We start from the raw sequence: 18,269 nt of genomic DNA, 5'->3' as shown, positions 1-18,269 counted from the left end.
AGAGGTGAGTCTGGGTAAAATGGTCATCAAAAGCAGCTCTCATTGGGGACGCATGAAAAGCTAATGAGATTCAGTACAGGAACATTTGCCTGAACCAAGCAAAACTCCGCCATCGCTGTAAATCTCCTCAGACTCATTGCTTTCCCTGCATTTGCAAATCCCAAACAAAAATCCATCATTCAAGGAAGCAGCAATCAAATAGTGAACGGTACAGAAAAACTACTCTTGTTTACTTGCGGGGCAGACCCCATTAAGCGCCAGTTGGCACTTATCTCTGATTCAGAAAATGATCGCTGGCCCAATGGCAAGTGAGGGTCTATTTCTGGTGGAAGCTTTGTCAGCGTTCCTGGGCTTCCAATTCTCCTGTGTGATCCAGGTTATAACTGCTGATGCCCATCTCATCGGGAAATGACTATTCAACAAAATAATTCCGCCGTGTACTCGGGGCCTCCTGAAATATTTAACATCCTCTCCAAATATATTTGCCCATCAGCAGTTTCGCTCTGAAAATAATGGGAGGCGGGCAGGTGAAAATGGGACTGGATCTATGTTTAGAACTTGATGTGGCTTTTTACGGGTACTGGCTCCAAGGATGTTGGAATGAACTCAGAGGCCATTACCGAAAATTAATCCCATACAAATTGCTCTCCGGCTCATTTGTGAACTGTCCTGTGAGAATTCTGTGAGACAACCTTTAATACTGCCATAAGAAGTGGCATCAAAGTACAAAAATATCTTACCCGCTTCTAAAATACATGTTTGTAGTTTATATACTGTATATGTATGTTTTTTTTCTAAACTGTGGAGGGTAGGACAGACTCATATCCATGTGCCTGCTGTACTCACAAAGCTGGCGTATTAACATTCTGTCCGTAAGGGTCAGAACGGGCCCGACATGCTGATCAACACACCCCATGCTTAGCAAGCCATTACTGTTGATGGTCATTACCGTTACCATGGCAACACAAGACCCAAAATATGTCCACCTCGCTGAGTTCGCATGACTTTGAGGCCTCGCCCCAACACCATAGTTTCACATAGAGACATCATTAAATCATGTTTTTTTTTTTTTTATTTGGTTAGCATTGATTAGAATGAGCGAACAAAAACCAAACTTAAACTTAACTTAAAATGGTATGCTTTGAGAATTTAAGACTAACCTGATAGCCCTCAAATGTATTCTATACTTTTCTGTTTGAATTACACTTTCTTATTTAACACATGTTGACATTAATGTTAACTTCAGATGTTTGCATGAATTTCAAAAATATAAAATAGTTCTAATTATAATCGACATTTTTCAAATTTACATCCAGCCTGCTTATTAAGGAAATGTGAAGCTTGCATGTGGCCGTGTACTTTTTCCCCGGTTCAATTAAACCCGTGTAACCAAATGTCACGTTTAGCGACTGTAACTGCACATGCCCTCAACTTCTGCTGCACTTGATCTAGTTATCCAAATGAGTCCACATTTATAGCTCTGGGTAGCTCATTTTTAAAATTCTGTCCAGGTTCAGTCCTACTGGAAAAATATGTAAATAGGATACTGAGATTATGAATTAGTTTTGCGGTAAGCTGGTTTCTCCCCTGAGTCAGTCCATTAAAGTCGAACACCTGCAGGCAAGTGGCACACATTCAAGTCTCCTGCTTCGTGTCAGGTCACTCGTTTTTATGGACTGTTTTACTCCATAATATTGGTTTTACTGGATTGTTAATAGTTTTTTTGCATGTATACATTTTAGAGCTTCTATCATTATTGTAAATCTTTGGTTTTAGTTATTATCTATTTAGTAATCATTGATTTATGTAACATAATTGATTTATAGATACTGTATCTTGATATATACATTATAGAATATATGTGTACAATCAGAATCAAAAAACTTTTGTAGCCTTCTACTTTTATTATGTGTTGTATGTGTTGCTGTGGTCGTATTAGAGAATATAAAAATTAAAACGTTTAAGAGACATTCCAATAAAATAAGCATATATGTAAATAATTGATTAATAAAAACAAAATAATGAGATGTTGTGTGCTGACCCTTTTCATTTCGGTTCTTAAAAATAGGGGTTGGGTTCCATATATAAATATATATATATATATATATATATATATATATATATATATATATATATATATATATATATATTTATTATATATTATATATATATATATATATATATATATATATATATATACCACCACAACTAAGAGGTTTGGACCACCCTTGAGAACATTTCCAGACACGTTGAAATGCTGCACTTATCTGATTGAAATGCCATGTTCGTTGGCTTTCATTTGGCCTTTCATTCCAGACATGCTCATATTCTTTAACATGTCAACCAAACAGATAAAATGCCTCATGCTGTAAGTCAACATTCAATTTGTAGCCCAATGACACTTGCTTTCTCGGCGCCCAACATGTGTCAAAACACATTACATTACGGCTGACTGCATTCAAAAGAGACAGTCTTTGCCTTGTGGCATCATTTAAACTGCAAACCCTTTTAACCCTTAGCAGGTTTTCTGGAATCCTTAGGGCTTCTCTAAACACTCTTTCAACCTGATCTCAAAAAGATTTTCTTTTTGTATCACTCTTGCTTGGCAAACAAACACAATTATATCACAGGAGAGCAAAGGTTAGAGCTGTTCTCAGAGATCACGGTCGTTACTCCGAGCCAGGTAAAGAATTGTAGCTTTCACTCGTTTCCAGGCCATTTAAACATGTAGGCAGCGTATAAAATATATTAAGCAGAGCTTTTTCCTCTTTGAGATTTAAATGTTTCCTCCATCGCCTGTGAAGTAGATGGATAAATGTAAGTCAGGAAATGACTTGAAGGGTTGACGGAAGGCATTGAAATTGCCAGTGGAAATGGCTTCAGCAAGCAAGTGGAATTATACGAGGCAGGCGGGATGAAGAAAGATGGTAACATCAGAAGGTGCAGAGGAAAAGAGAAGCACAAAAGAACCACGTGTGAGGAGATGCATTAAATGCACGGTGCAGCTGCTCTAACTGATGCATATTATTAACACGGTCCCATCATTTTTTTAAAAGGTATGTTGTGTAATATGGAGATATCAGTTCAAATGGGAGGCATCTGAGGTTTAACTCCGCGTCTGTGCCTAGTGGGAGAATTCCCATTGGCAAACATGTGGAGAAAAGCATCGAGTTGTAGAGATGCAGAGTCAAAAGGCTGGTCGTTTCTTTGAAGCCATTCATGCTCAGTCAGCCAAACCCCATTTGGTGCATTCTTAAATTTTCCCTGCAGGGCCTTCCAGTTTTTGTATGGTTTAAAAGAATACTAAGAATGAACAAATTAAATGAGTCGGTGACTTTTGAAGGGATTTTAAGATATTTCAAGATTGGGATTATTTTCTCATTTAGGAGGCAGTCACGTGTCATAAGAATAAATACTTAACCTAACATTAACCTTTGTGTTATCTCAGGGTCAAGGTGACCCGAAGGCCCGGAGTAAATGGTAATCCTTGTGTTGCTTCTGAGTCAAGGTCTCTCGCTTTTTATATAAAAATTAAAAAACAATAGTGGAGGTTGTTCACCTTGACCCAGAGACAACACAAGGAATACCATAAATACATTTATTCCGGGCCTTCTGGTCACCTTCACCCAAAGATAACACAAGGGTTAAGCATATATGAATGTTTTCAAATATATGTATTTGTATCTAAATTCAGTAAAACTAAGGTAGGGAACAACCTTTCCTTGGTACTACATTCTCTTTTTAAATATAAAAAAAGAAACCATTAGTCTTAGATTATATACTCCAACATGCCAATCAGAACGTTGTTTATTCGGAAAAGACTCGCTACTGCCTCACAGCAACAGATTGTAGGCTCGCTTGTTTGTGTCCTTTCCTTGATCGTTTACTTCAGGTTCTCCTTCCAAATTTCCAAAACAAACTAAGGTTGATTGAGTCATCTAAATATTCAGAAGGTCTGAGGTTTTTGTTTTGTGACAGACTAGTGAACCCTCTTGCCCTAACTAGCTGGGTTGTTTAGAAATATATAGCAGTTGATATACAATTTTGTAAAAATATCACCAATATTTACAAAAAATTATGAAGTCTAAACTAAGGTTATAAAACTAAATAAACAACATCAGAACGTCACAAATATATTGTTTATATTTAATTCAATAAAGATAATAACAATTTTTAGTACACAGAGAAAACCAATGGGATTAGAGTGAAGAACAGTTATAACATTAATTGCCCCTTTCTGACAATATTTTAACTGTAAGAGCAAGCGTTTTGAGCTAATAGATTATGTCAAATTCCCTTTAATACATGGCTGCATCTTTCCACGCAATTTTGTAATCATTCCTTGAGACAATTCGTTGCCATCTCTGTATTCGAACCTTAGCTGTCACCTTCCAGCTCAAGAAGTTCTCCTGTTGAAAAGAAAACAAAAAATAAATCCTGATTTATTAAATAGACGTCTGAATGGTTTGAGGTAGCACTTAAGTCCACAGAGGTCTTATGAGTAATAAAACACCTGCTTTCTTCACTCCCAAGTTGCTATAGTAACTCAACTGTACAAGCTTGCTTTCCTTCTGAAGGTGTTCTCCTGTATAGTCTTTCCTCCACACATCCTCATATATGCCGAGCATTCCGGTTCCATGCTATGTTGTGTTTTTGTTATCTGGAACCTCATCTTAGTCGCCTCTCCGTCTCATCGTGCCTGACTTTTCCTCTCAGCGGCCACTTGCTGAGCGTCAAGAACAGAGAGGTCTTTGTTTTCACTTGCTGCTGGCTGCATCCTCCCCAGCGGCCCTGACTGTTTTGTAGGGATGCAGGACGCATGATTGGAGTTGGCATGGCAGCGCTGCCAGCGGCACTGAGCCTTCCAGCAGCACAGCGTCATGCCGGCACAGCGCGGAGAGAAATTCAAAGAACCCGCAGGCAGAAATTAAAAAAAGAAGGACGTCTTGACAGATCTGCTTGACATGCTACTTTGCATCTTTATTTACCCAGTAAACATCACAGATGTGTGTAAATACAGCGCAGTGGTCTTAAAGGTGACTTAATGTTTCCAGGCACATGACCTCTTTGCTTTCGTGGACATTTTTTTCCTCTCTCAGTCGTACCCCGAGGGGCTTGAGTCGGCAAAAGAGCCGCCTTGCCCCGGACACAACAATCCTGCCTATTATTATTTTACAAGGCAGTGTGACAAAAAGTCACTACCAGAAACCTTAAATCCTCCAAATCACATTTATTATGGTAGAACCTGCAATAAAGCTGGAGATTTATTATTATATAATTTTTTCACAATTATTTTTTATATTCCAAACGTCGACAATAAATGTTTTATTAATTCAAGAGCCAAAAAAATCATGTCAATGTTTGCTTATTTATTTAGTAGAAAAATACCACACCAAAGAGAAGTGAAATAATAATTAATAGATTAATCAATCTGCTAATGAAACTTGTAAAAATTTAAGATATTCTCTCTGATAAAGTTCCTTTATCTCACTAAATTGTGTGTCTTTATTGAAATTGTTAATATAATTGTAGTTTTTGCACTGTACTGCTTTGAAACTTCAGATTCATTCATTCATTTTGTATATCACTAATTCTAATCTATTTTAATGAGGTATTTTTTATTAAACAAATTGAAAAAGTTATAAAAAATGTAGTGCACTTAATGTGGTTACTGTACAACATAATGTTTCATTTATTAATTTATTTTCTATGCCGCTTAAGCTGCAGTTTCTTCAGGCAACAGGCGGGGGACACCATGGACAGTCTGTCGCAGAGCACACAAATACACACAACCATTCACACACACACTCATACCTACAGACAATTTCCAAGTTTGCAATCAACTTTATATTTTTGAACTGTGGGAGGAAACCGGAGTGTACGGAGTACACCCACGCAACACAGGGAATCATTTAAACAAAGGGCCCAGGTTGGCACTCTCCTGACCTGGAAGCAAACCGGCAACCTTTTTAGTGTGGGGCGATAACCACTGCTTCACCGTGCGCCCCACAAAATAGTTAATGTTAGCCAAAAAAAGGTATTCTTTTTTTAACATACTACTATGAAAAACAAACTTGTTGAGATTGATCAAGAGAAAATGACTTTAATCTCCATCAAGTAGAGACAAATTATATTATCATATTATATATCAGTCAATATTGGACTACATATATCGGTGAGCCTTTGATCGGCTGCTTGAAACGTGAGCTCCTGCAATAATTGCCAAAAACAGTCGTTTTAACGACTACTTGTCCGGATATTATGCTCATATCACTTAAGATATGTCTCAAGCATCTCGGATCTATGATCGTGATGCTCTTCTCAACATCAGAGAGTCGATGGAGGACTTCACTCGCGACCGTTACCAACGTCCGGTGAACGTGTTTCCGGCTCCGCTTCTCATCGACTCGGACTCTGTGGAATATCGTTTGATCTCTCGAGTACCGGGCGATTTCCACAAGGGATCGAGTCGGGCTGGAGTACAGGTCAGGATGAGACGTGCAGTTGCGATCGCTCGGAACAACTCTGACGTCATCGAACGTCATCGTTGTTTGATCGACATCCCTCTCACTGTGTGTGACGACACATCAGCGCTGCCGTCTGTCCAGACCTCAACGAAAGGTGGTAAGATTTTTTCATTTCCTCTCTTTAATTCGACTTTTACAACCGAGTTGAACTTCAGTGACAGCTGGTACCCACGTGACCGCTGTTCGCTTCAAAAGATCCCGCTCTGCGCGCCTGTCAGTGACGCGGCGTCGTCAGTGACGTCATCGGTGCTGAATGTGGGACTTCTTAATGTTCGCTCCATTACTAATAAATCCTTTATTCTTAATGATCTTTTCACAAGAGTTAATTTGGATTTATTATGTCTTTCTGAGACTTGGCAGAGAGAGGAAGAGTTTATTCATCTGAACGAACTCTGTCCAGTAGGGAGCGCTGTCCTGGGGAAGCCTCGCCTCTCTGGTCGTGGAGGAGGTCTTGCTACTGTTTTTAGGGAGAGTTGTTCTTGCAAAGTGATTCAGACACAGGAATTCACTTCTTTTGAGTCTCAGATGATCTTGGTTGGTTCTACAAGACCTTTCTATTGTGTGTCAATCTACCGTCCGCCTGGTCCTGCGGCGGTGTTCTTGAAAGACTTTAGTGACTTCTTATCTTCCATTATTCAGATGGAATCTGTTCTTATTCTTGGAGACTTTAATCTTCATGTTGATGACGTCACATCTTGTTCTGCTAAAGAACTTTTAACTTTAACTGAAGCCTTTAATTTTGAGCAACATGTTTCTGAACCCACTCATCAAAAAGGCCACATTTTAGACTTAATTTTTACTCTTGGCCTGAACATTTCTAATGTATCTGTACATGATGTCCATCTGAGTGATCATTCTCTTGTCTTGTTCAACCTGGACTTCATTCCTGAACCTAAGCCTTTGAAAGTTAGGTCTCAGAGGCGTGTCATCTCAGCCGATACTGCAGACAGTTTTTCTGCTATGTTTGACCGTCTTTCCTTTGATGACTGTCCAGATGTGGACAGTTTGATTCACTGTTTTACTGATCATTGTGTTGAAATACTAGATCAAGTGGCACCTGTTAAATCGAACTTGAAAATTCAGAAAAAACGGTGCCCTTGGACAAATGAAGATCTCTTGAGTCTGAGGAGACTTTGTCGAAAGACTGAGCGTCTCTGGAAGTCTACTAAACTTGAGGTGCACAGACTTCACCTCAGGGATCTGTTGACTTCTTACAATGAGATGGTAGAAACTGCTAGATCTGATTACATCAGAAAACTGGTAGCAGCAAATAGGAAAAACCCCAAAGTTTTGTTTGACACGATTAATTCTCTCGTGTCTCCTGCTCCTCAAATCACGCCGGTCTTCTGTGAAGCTGACAGCAATGCTTTGTTGAGATTTTTCATTGACAAAATTAAATTGATCAAAGAGAAAATCTCTCCCCCTTTGTTGGGAACCCCTACTGTCTCTGAGCCCCTCTCCTCCTCTTGGTCATCCTTCTCTGCTGTATCTTTGGGTGATATTTCAGCACTAGTGAACAAGATGAAACCCTCCTCTTGCTCAGATGACGTCCTTCCTTGTAGGCTTTTTATCAAAGTATTTGATGTAATTGGCCCCTGGGTTGCCAATATGGTGAACCTCTCCCTTTCCACAGGGGTTTTTCCCAATGCATTTAAACATGCCATTGTGGAGCCTCTGCTCAAAAAACCAGGCTTAGACCCAACTGATCTCAGTAATTTCAGGCCTATTTCTAAGCTCCCTTTCTTGTCCAAGATCTTGGAGAAGGTGGTGTCCGAGCAGCTGTCTTTGTTCTTGGATCAGAGCGACATCCATGAGAAGTTTCAGTCTGGCTTCCGTAAACATCACTCTACGGAGACAGCTTTACTGAAAGTGTCCAGTGACATCATGATGTCGGCTGACTCTGGTAAATTCACTGTTCTGGTTCTCTTGGATCTGTCGTCAGCCTTTGACACAGTTGATCACCAGATCCTGCTGAGAAGACTAAGGGATGAAGTGGGACTGTCTGGGTCTGTGTTAGAATGGTTCTCATCTTACCTTTCTGGGCGCAGTTTTAGTGTATCTGCCAATCAAATGAGGTCTGAATCGGCAGATCTGTTGTGTGGAGTCCCTCAAGGTTCTGTTCTGGGTCCTTTATTGTTTTTGCTGTACTTGATTCCCCTTGGTAAAATCATTCAGAGATTTCCAGATGTTTCTTATCACATTTTTGCTGATGACATCCAGCTCTACTGCTCTTTTGACCCAACTGAGCCCCAAAGGCTGAACAGCTTAGTCAATTGTTTGCTAGAAATCAAACAATGGCTGAGTGAAAACACTTTACAGCTTAATGTGGACAAAACTGAAACTCTGGTGATTGCTCCTGATGATACGATTCCAGGGTTGAGTCAGTACTTGGGTGACTTAGGTCAGTCTGTCAAACTGAGCCTGAGAAACCTGGGTGTTGTATTTGATAAAGACATGTCTCTTGTTCAACACTGTAGAAAACTGACCAGAAACTGTTTCCTTCAACTGAGAAAAATCTCTAAACTTAGGAAAATGCTGTCACAACATGATCTGGAGCTTGTAATCCATGCGTTTGTTTCTTCTCGTCTGGACTATTGTAACAGTTTGTTTTCATGTCTTAACAAGAAGGAGCTGTCTCGCCTGCAGTTGATTCAGAACTCTGCAGCGAGAATTCTGACCCGCTCTAGTAGAAGAACTCACATTTCTCCGGTCCTTAAAACTCTTCACTGGCTTCCAGTTTCTTTCAGGATCAACTTTAAAATTCTGGTTCTTACTTTCAGAGCTATTCATGGTCAGGCTCCTCCTTACATCACTGATCTGATCCAGCCTTACACCCCAGCTCGGGCTCTGAGGTCTGTGGATCAGAATCTACTTATGGTTCCACGCACACGGCTCAGGACCAGAGGAGAGAAATCTTTTCAGGCTGTTGCTCCTAAGCTTTGGAACAATCTTCCTCTCTCTTTGCGCTTGATGGAGTCTACTGACTCCTTTAAGAAACATCTTAAGACGTTTCTATTTGTGCAGGCTTTTCCTTGAATTTCTCGAACTCCTGTGTTGTTCTCGGTGTTGTCTTGATCTTTGAAGTATGTACTGTTTTGAGTATTGTTTTGATTGTTAAAGCGCTTTGTGACCCTGGTCTCGAAAAGCGCTATATAAATATATATTACTTACTTACTTACTTACTTACTTACAAAATATAGCATATAAGTATTTTTTTGCTGCAAAGATTATAAAACTAAGAGCACTTAAAGAAAACTGAATAGTTTATACAATCGTATGCTCACTGATGAAAGAGAGAAAGGTGAATCTACTGTATCAGACAAATATGTTCCGAAAAACGACCAAGGTAGGCCAAGAACAAACAAGTCGAGCAGCAAGTGTGACGGTAAGGTTGCTCTTTAAAGAATTAAACTCAAAGGGTAATAAAACACTTCAAGGCACCACTTGTAGCTAAAGAACATTTTTGTTGAAATTGAGGCTAAATGAAAAGTGGGTGAACAAGGTCAATGATATAGAGAAAGCAACCTGGAGGCAATCGGTGTTCTCCGAGCAAAGGAAGAAATAACCATTAAAACCTCTTGGGAGTGTTCTTTTCACTGTGGAACCTTCGGCCTGGATTTTTTTTCAAATATTTATTTTAGGTTGAAACATTTCTCCGACACATATTTAAAACAACTAAGTTTGATTTTATTTTTTTTTCTGTCACGTCGTTTAACTCTGTCCTTTTCAGTTGTGACAGATTGACAATGTGTCAGTATCAAAAAAAGTATTGTTACTCAGTATTTAACTGCTAAAACTACAAATGGCAGTGTTCCAAAAGAATGGGAAAAGACAAAAATCCAGGTGAGTGAATTCCAAAAATAGTGCTATTACGAATGTCTGTAGGAACAAAGGAGGAAGGTGGCTATGTAGGTACCAGTTCTGCCGCCTCTGTGGCATTGATTTGATCTATCGTCCAGAATTATGATGGCTATAGGGTGACTAGAAAGTCCTGTTCAATGTAAGAACTAACATTCCACCTTGGAAATCTCTACCTTGGCTGGATTGCAAAGCAATTTTCTCTTATTGTAATTTGTTAAATTATAAAGTTGGTAGTAGTGACGAAATCATGAAGCTTCATGAAACGGTGTCACCATTGAGTAAGCTCAGGAGATGACGCTCTCGGCTCAAGAACCGTGGGTGTTTAATTATTTGTTGAAAGCCAAATATTCAACAGCAAAGACTGCCATCTAGTGGTGATGTTGAATACGATATCCGGCATGAACCTTTGACGAGCCTACCGACAGACATTGATGTTTCAAACACAACACAGTGTGACTACTTGAGAAAGAAAATGATGAAAAAGATGCAATAAACAAATCTCACTATAAGACAATGTTCTCTAATGCAGTCGGTTTAACTTGGACCGTTTGACTGTGACAAAGCTTTCCGTGACCAAATCTAATTCCACAGCTCTGTGATATTAGAGTGTAATGAAATAACTAGCTCGTAACTCCCTTTACAACCGTATCAAGTGAAGGATTTATACATAAATGACTCTGGCTATATCCTAAAAGGCCAGAGGAGCATTTTTTGTTATTTCCATTCTGGGAAATAAGCAGCAATAACAATCCTCCACTCATAAAGCTGTTTAAATTGGAAGGATGGGGATAGTTCGGGTAATCAATTAATCCCTTCTTCTTGTCTGCAGTGCAGAAAATGGCAACGATTTCTGATAAAGCCCCTTGAGCAGACACACAATTTTCTTTTCCTCAAAGGTGTTAAAACGAAAAGGTATTTCTCATAATATTGTGCTGCACGTCCAGAAAAAATAAGCAGGGAATGAGATTGGCCTGTACATTACGCTGCTGAATGAGGCTACAGGTCTCTACTGACTTTTTTTCCTTTCTTTTTAGCACAATACGCTGAATTGAATTATTTCCCTGCAATACGGTTTTGGATTCTGAATGCAGAAGCAAGAGCACATGGCCAGCAGGTCCAACGTGCAATTAATTTTCAAACAAAGGGGAAATATTGCTTTATTCCCAGCTGAAAAAAAGCAATAAATAAAAACACGTGTTTTATTGATTCAAACATTGGGGGTTTATAAGCCTCTTGTGTTCAGTTGTTAAAAAAAATGCCATATGTTTCATCTAATATAATATATTGCTAGCGTAACTTAATAATGAGGAAATCTGATGAGGCTTCATGAAACAGTGTCTTCAATGTTTGAGCTCAGTACATGGCGCTCTTTGCTTAAAAATAGGAGATTAAAAAAAAATGTTGCTCAAAGCCAAAGAATTTTGCCATCTTGTTGGCTCTTAAAATGACAGCGTCATCAAACAGTCATTTTGCGGTCTTGGCTGAGATACTTTATGTCGTTCCAGATTAGTGTTGGCAATTTCGTTCAACCCTTTGGACCTGTGTTGGGCATTTTAAGTCGGGTTGCAGGGCCAGTAGATTTGGGGACTGAAAACACAGATTCACCAATCGTTTGAGCGTCACAAACACAATATTAACATCAGTCAAGTATCCGTAGGAGGTGCACAACACACCTAGCAACTTTAGCAATTATTTCATCAGCATATTTGCCCTTGTTCTCTGACATGCATCGTGCTGTTCCCCGTTATTAATTTGTTGTTGCCTTCAGGTGATGTCAGTCCTGATGTACTAGATGTGGTCCGAGCTGTATGTATGACCAAATATTTTCACTGTTTTATTTTATTTATTTTCTGATTCTGAGAAACTTGTAAGCTGTAATACTCTAATCATTCTCTTCAACAATATTTAAACATATAACATATCTGTAACGTCCCTTCCATATTTAAATAAATATTCAAGGTTTAATCTTCATCAACACATTTTCTGGCTCGATGGGTTTCTAAAGTACAGGCTCTCAAGAGAGCGGCTGATTCCTTCAACACACTCAACATGTTATTAAGGTTTGAATCATAAACATCAGGGTGTTCCCTTAAAACATCTTTTCATCAGCAGGATTCGTTATATAATGGCACAACATACCGCCTCCACCGTTTATGAGAAACGATAGTAGGCTGACAATCTTATCAGCCACTGGCGTGTATTCTGTACAAGCTACTTTAGATGAGAGGTCAGGGACAATTGGCTGGTTGGAAACCATTAGATATCCACCATTAGACAACCGCTAACACACTCGCACCAGCAGACATCTTAAAGTCATCGATTAACCTCTGTGTCTTTTTGGGTTGTGGGCAGAAAGCAAGAGTATCTGGTGGTAAACCAGAGTGAACGCACACATTTAACGTAAATAGATTCACCCCCAACACCAATATTCTTAATTCAATTGTGTAGCATTCTTGCTGCGTGACTACTATGCCACTGTGTGGCCCTTATAAAGAAGATTGAAGCGATTCACACAAATGGTGGGGATCCTGCAGCGAAGCAGATTGAAGCAGTGTGATACAAATATTCTACACAGCATCAATACAATAGCATCGTAGCAATAATAATATACTACTGAACTATAACAATGCAAAGACCTTTAAACTGAGCTTCATTTCCACCTAGGGTGTGGCTTTAATGCAGTTACATTACATGAAATGCAGACAAAATAATCACTGCAATAGAAATGTGTATGGTTGTACTCATCTTGTTGTGGATGTAGTCAGACAAAAATGGCCAAAATCTGTTTTAAAAATGTGTCCTTCTTGTGAAGGACTGAGTAAGAGCATCACCAGAGGAAGTGAAGAAATTCACAAAGGTGATAAAAACAAGTTGAATATAAAATCAAAAAATGATTCACAAAGGGAAACACAAACTTGAAAAGAAAACTGTGAAAAACCAATGAAGAAACTCACAACAAAAATAGACGATCCACAACCTTCAAAAGTAAAATCTTTGATCTGATTTCCTCTTGATTTCCAGCCTTCTTCTCCGACTCCATCAATAAACCCAGAGCCTTCCTTTACATACAATAAATAGCAATGGCATAGGTACTGTGACTAACAAGGCAGAAACTAAAATGTTTCACTTCTAATTAAAATAAGGAATTCATCAATGTATTGTTTTTTGGTTAACACTTGAGTTTTGAATTGATTTGTCTTTCATTAGATGCAGCCAAACTAAGAGTGTTCAAAAAACAAACAAACGGAAATTTAAAGTTTTTGTACTTCATGACCTCTTCTTGAGTTTTGTTCGATATTTTCTTTCAATAAATATTTATTCATCCTTCTTTCCTGAGAAGACAATTGGCCTTGGAGACATACAGTTCAAACATTGCCAACGATTCTGAACAGAGAATAATGACATGTGGACAAAGAAGAGGCAGGACTGGTCTGAACCAGCATAAACAGGGACCAAAACATTCCCACCTAAAATCATTAAAACCAAATGGAAGTTAAAATAAACAGAGAGACGCCTAAATGCACATTTTAAAAGTTACCTGCTAAAGCTTCGTGAGAGATTGTAATTAAATAAGTATTTATTATTTGTAAATGAGCTTCCACATAGACCACGAGATGGAACTATTTGCCATATAATGTTTGTGTTTAAGCAACTATTTTAAAGAAACCTTATATAATTTTTAAACAAGGGAAACCATCCACTGTACTGAGGATGAAACTGCTTCATGGATCACTAGTGTTTGGAGAGTCTTTTTTACAAAGTATAGACGATATTATGGCAGCAGGTCGCTCAGTAACACTTAGTGTAACTTTGTTTTTGTTTGTCTATGACAACACAAACTTAAATAAAAAAAACATAAATACATGGAAGTGCTGATAATGCTTGCTGGGAAAAAAAAGCAGGAAAATAAAAGGATGCAAGATTAGAGGAAAGAAGAAATGAGTGAAGATAATGGATACATAAAAGCATTCAGATTGCACTTAATTTTTGTTTTGTTTGGTGGAGAAAGGAGCATAAGTAGTTGTTGTGAATAATAAAAGTGTCTTGTATTGTCTTCTGTAAAGATGTATGTTAATGTGAAGCAAATAAAATACAAATGTAATAAACAAATCACACCGACATGCAATAAACTCACAGACTTATAATCTATCGTATAACAATAACCACAAAGTCAGACACTAAAGTCACACAAGCCAACGGTTTCTTTAAGGACAGATACACTTTGAATGCGAAGTCCCTTATCAACGTAACAAAAGAAAGCAGAAGCATACTCACTCAGACGTTTGATCTTAAGGAGCTTATATTAAAGTACATGATTGAGCTTACACAGCGCAGTTCAGTCCACTGGCTTTTCATATCACAGTTTTGTAAGAGGGCTTCAATATAGTTCATAAAATGCTTGGGTCATCCATACGTCCTTGTGAAGTGATGTTACAGAATCATGATGGATTATGTACTATAGATATATGTTGCCCAACGTCTGCGAACAAATGCTCGCAATGCTTTATTTGCTTAAAAAGAAACTAATGTGTTGATTTAAGTGTCTCTTAAGTGTTTATTGTGTCTGAAAATGAACTTATGCCCTGCCCCACTGGAAACGCTTAGTTTTTCTGGAGATTAAATCTTGTTTTCCATAACCACGCCCACTCTGCTGTGATTGGTCAAGCATTGAGGTTTGTAATGCAACATCATCAATCCCCCATGCTCCACCTCTAAGGGACTCGTTGTATAAACAAAGAGGGGCATGATTACTGGCGGTGGCTGGGGGAAGACGGGCTTCACTCTCGTAACCTCTTGTCCGCCTGAGACCTACTGCATCTTGGAGAGGAAGACTTCAATATTTGAAACATGTCAGTAAGTCAGGAGAGTTGGGTTTTCACATTAGTCGCCCTTAAATCCATTTTTATGAAACCTTTATCAAGCACCGAAAATATAAATCCCAAAAAAAACATTTCATTTTTATTTCGTGAAACATTGTCGTCACCACTAGATGGCACTCTTTGTTGGAGGATCTTATGCTTTGAGCAAGTAATTTAATAAAAGCAGCTACTGTTTCCGTGCCGAGGTCTCCAGCTACTGAGCATCAGGAAAGATGCCAATTTTTCACGAAGCTTCATCATCCCATCGTTAGCCCTGTTTATCATCAATATATACATAAAAAGAGTGAAAAGAAATCAAATAAAAAGGCTGTTTCTGCTCATGCAATCGATGCACCTATGTGTACACACTAAATGTTTATACTTGTTGTACATGGTCTAGCATAGAAAAAGACGGCTTCTCTGTTGACATTTAAATCAGTATCAGATAACTTTATTTACCACATATCCCGCCTGCCTGGCAAGTGGGCTGTTAATGTTTTACTCTAAGAGGGATCCTTTAATTCTGTATTTTCTATTCTGTTTCCTTTTAGTAATCAACTGCTGCACACATTCCTCTGTGAACACACACTTCTCCTCTGTAAAGATGATTCTGTTTGAGCCCACAATCTCACTTTGTATTTAATTGAAGTGACTGGAAAGAATGCCAACACAAATAAAAGATAACTTTTAGTGCCAATGAATTAAATATTATCAGTTATATAACATGTGATTCATTGCTTTAAATGAGGAGTACCGAACAAAAAATGGCTTATTTTCTCAGTTTTATGAAAAAAAAAGGATATTATTCTGAAACCAAAACGGGACGATATTCAGTTCTTGCTAGATTTCTCAGCTGCTTGAAAACTCCCGCTGACACAAGAGATCCTAATCTTCTCTAGCGTGATATACGATTTCAATCAGAACAGTGATGGGAACAAGCAGCTTCTCTGTCTGTTGCTCAGCTCTCAAAACTTCTGTTCGGCACCCTCAAGATAACAGTTAGTATCAAACAGAACTTTTCTTCTTTTTTTCATCATTTATGTATTCATAAATATATTTACTACAATTTATTCTTACATCATGTGTTGGTGGGCCCAATTACACTGATGCCACAGGAGAAAAAAGACTTCTTTATTACTTGTTAACCTTGATAATGAAGCCCATTTGTCAAGTACATTACAAACTCATTACTGCCCGGATTGTATTCCTGCCGGAGCGAAGACCCAAAAAAAAAACCTTGCTTTGACATGTTTAACATTTTTAATGGTTCACATTAGACCACCTTTTCCTGCAGTCCACTTGTGCACTGAGGCAGGTGGAAGCGATTCTCAGCGGAGCAAAGAATTGCATATTATGTTGCACTTTCGTCAGGACTTTTACACAATGTTAATGATTACAATGCATATATTACGCACCTTAACTCTTTTGCTGGTGAAACAGGTGCAGAAATCCTGAACATTTTTAAATGATTTAAAGCTCTTTATGTAAAATAAAATCTCAAGTATGTGTTGGAATATCATATATGTAAAAAAAAATCAGGATCCTAATAAAATCGAATGCCACTAACATATATATAAATAGTTGTGAATCTGAGTTGTTTGATAAGTTGTTTTTTATGAGTATTTTTAAACCATCACATTTAAACAACCGCTTACATTGACCGCTGTGTTTCATAAATCAAACTTGAACGGTCACAGGAACAAAACCATGCTCTTTGTGGTTTTGTTTATAACCAGAAAGCACTTTGTGTTATCCAAAGAGCTTGACTGGAGTTTCTGTCTCTGTATGAGTGGCTGCGTTGACACTTTATGTCCGTGGGACGTCAATGTATTGACTTTGGTAACCCAGATAGTGGAGTAATGGTCCATTAAACTAATTGTTTCAGAAGTGGTTGGAGGCACTGAAAGGACCGGCAGCACCAATTAAAAAAAAAAGCTCTCACACACACATGCACACTCACCACTTGCCTACATATGAGTAGAAACAATGAGTCTCATTCATGAAAGTGAGCAAATCTACGCTCGGAAAGTTCTACTCTACTCAAAACCTACTCCAGATTCATGAACCGGGCCTAACACTCGGATCTGATATTGACTCACAATCGATCGTAAGGAGAGAGCACCTCATGGTAATGAGTCATTTGCATAAATCTCATCCATAAAAATGCAATAATGACCATTTAAGGAGGAGAAGTTGATCGTGTCAGACAGGCCACAAACAGAGAGAAACAAACTTTTCTGAAACAGAGACAAACATATTTTGTAGAGGCCAGAAAAACAATTGATTTCTTCTTTTAGTTGTTGTTATGACTGGGAGAGATGTGCAGGTCTTGAGGTGATAGTTGTTTTTAATCATCCTTACATAAATTACCTTTGATACATGTAGAGGTTGTCATCAGATTCCTAACAAAATAACTGCAATAGCTAAAGAGGCTCTTGGAAGTGATCGCTGACTAACTTTGTGCATGCTGCAAAATAAATAGATAAAATGAAATAAAAGGTACAGTCCAATAGTTAGAAGCTTGTATAAGGTTCGATCTTTAATTCACACCAACACTACATTTCCCGCTGATCACATTTAACACCCAACTTGTCACTTCATGATGTAGACCCACTGTTTTTAAAGGTTAAACCACAATATTAATAATAAAACACAAGGCGTTATTGAACCTTTCCAGGAGTGTTTGACTTTGTATTTTTCAGCATCTTAACTTAAAGGGCACCCAATGTGCTGATTTAAGTGTCTCTTAAATTGTTCTAGGACCTCTATTATACTCATCAGTATAATCCTTTTTGCACAAAACTTTCATTTAATAAAGATATTTACATTAGAAAATACGCTTAAGCCCCGCCTACTTACAATGCGCTGTTTTTGCTGAGAAGAAGTCTCGTCCAAGCAACGACGCCTACTCTGCTCTGATTGGTCACAAAAACACAAGTTGCATTCAAGGACTCACGCAAATTTCAAACTCACCCCTAAAACTTCCGTTTTGTACATACAACAAATAATAAAAATAAGTTTT

The 18,269-nt window shown here is 38.3% G+C and overlaps 1 protein-coding gene across 2 annotated transcripts in view; it reads left to right on the top strand.

The window, feature by feature from the left end:
• Positions 1 to 18,269, top strand: part of brinp2 (BMP/retinoic acid inducible neural specific 2) — a 131,357-nt gene that overhangs the window by 49,121 nt on the left and 63,967 nt on the right. The window lies entirely within an intron of this gene.

The sequence above is a fragment of the Callionymus lyra genome, chromosome 16 (assembly GCF_982586985.1).
Source record: "Callionymus lyra chromosome 16, fCalLyr1.hap1.1, whole genome shotgun sequence".
In the NCBI taxonomy this organism is placed as follows: Eukaryota; Metazoa; Chordata; class Actinopteri; order Syngnathiformes; family Callionymidae; genus Callionymus; species Callionymus lyra.
The sequence above is the reverse complement of the archived record's forward strand: the minus strand, read 5'-3'. Positions and strand labels throughout refer to the sequence as shown.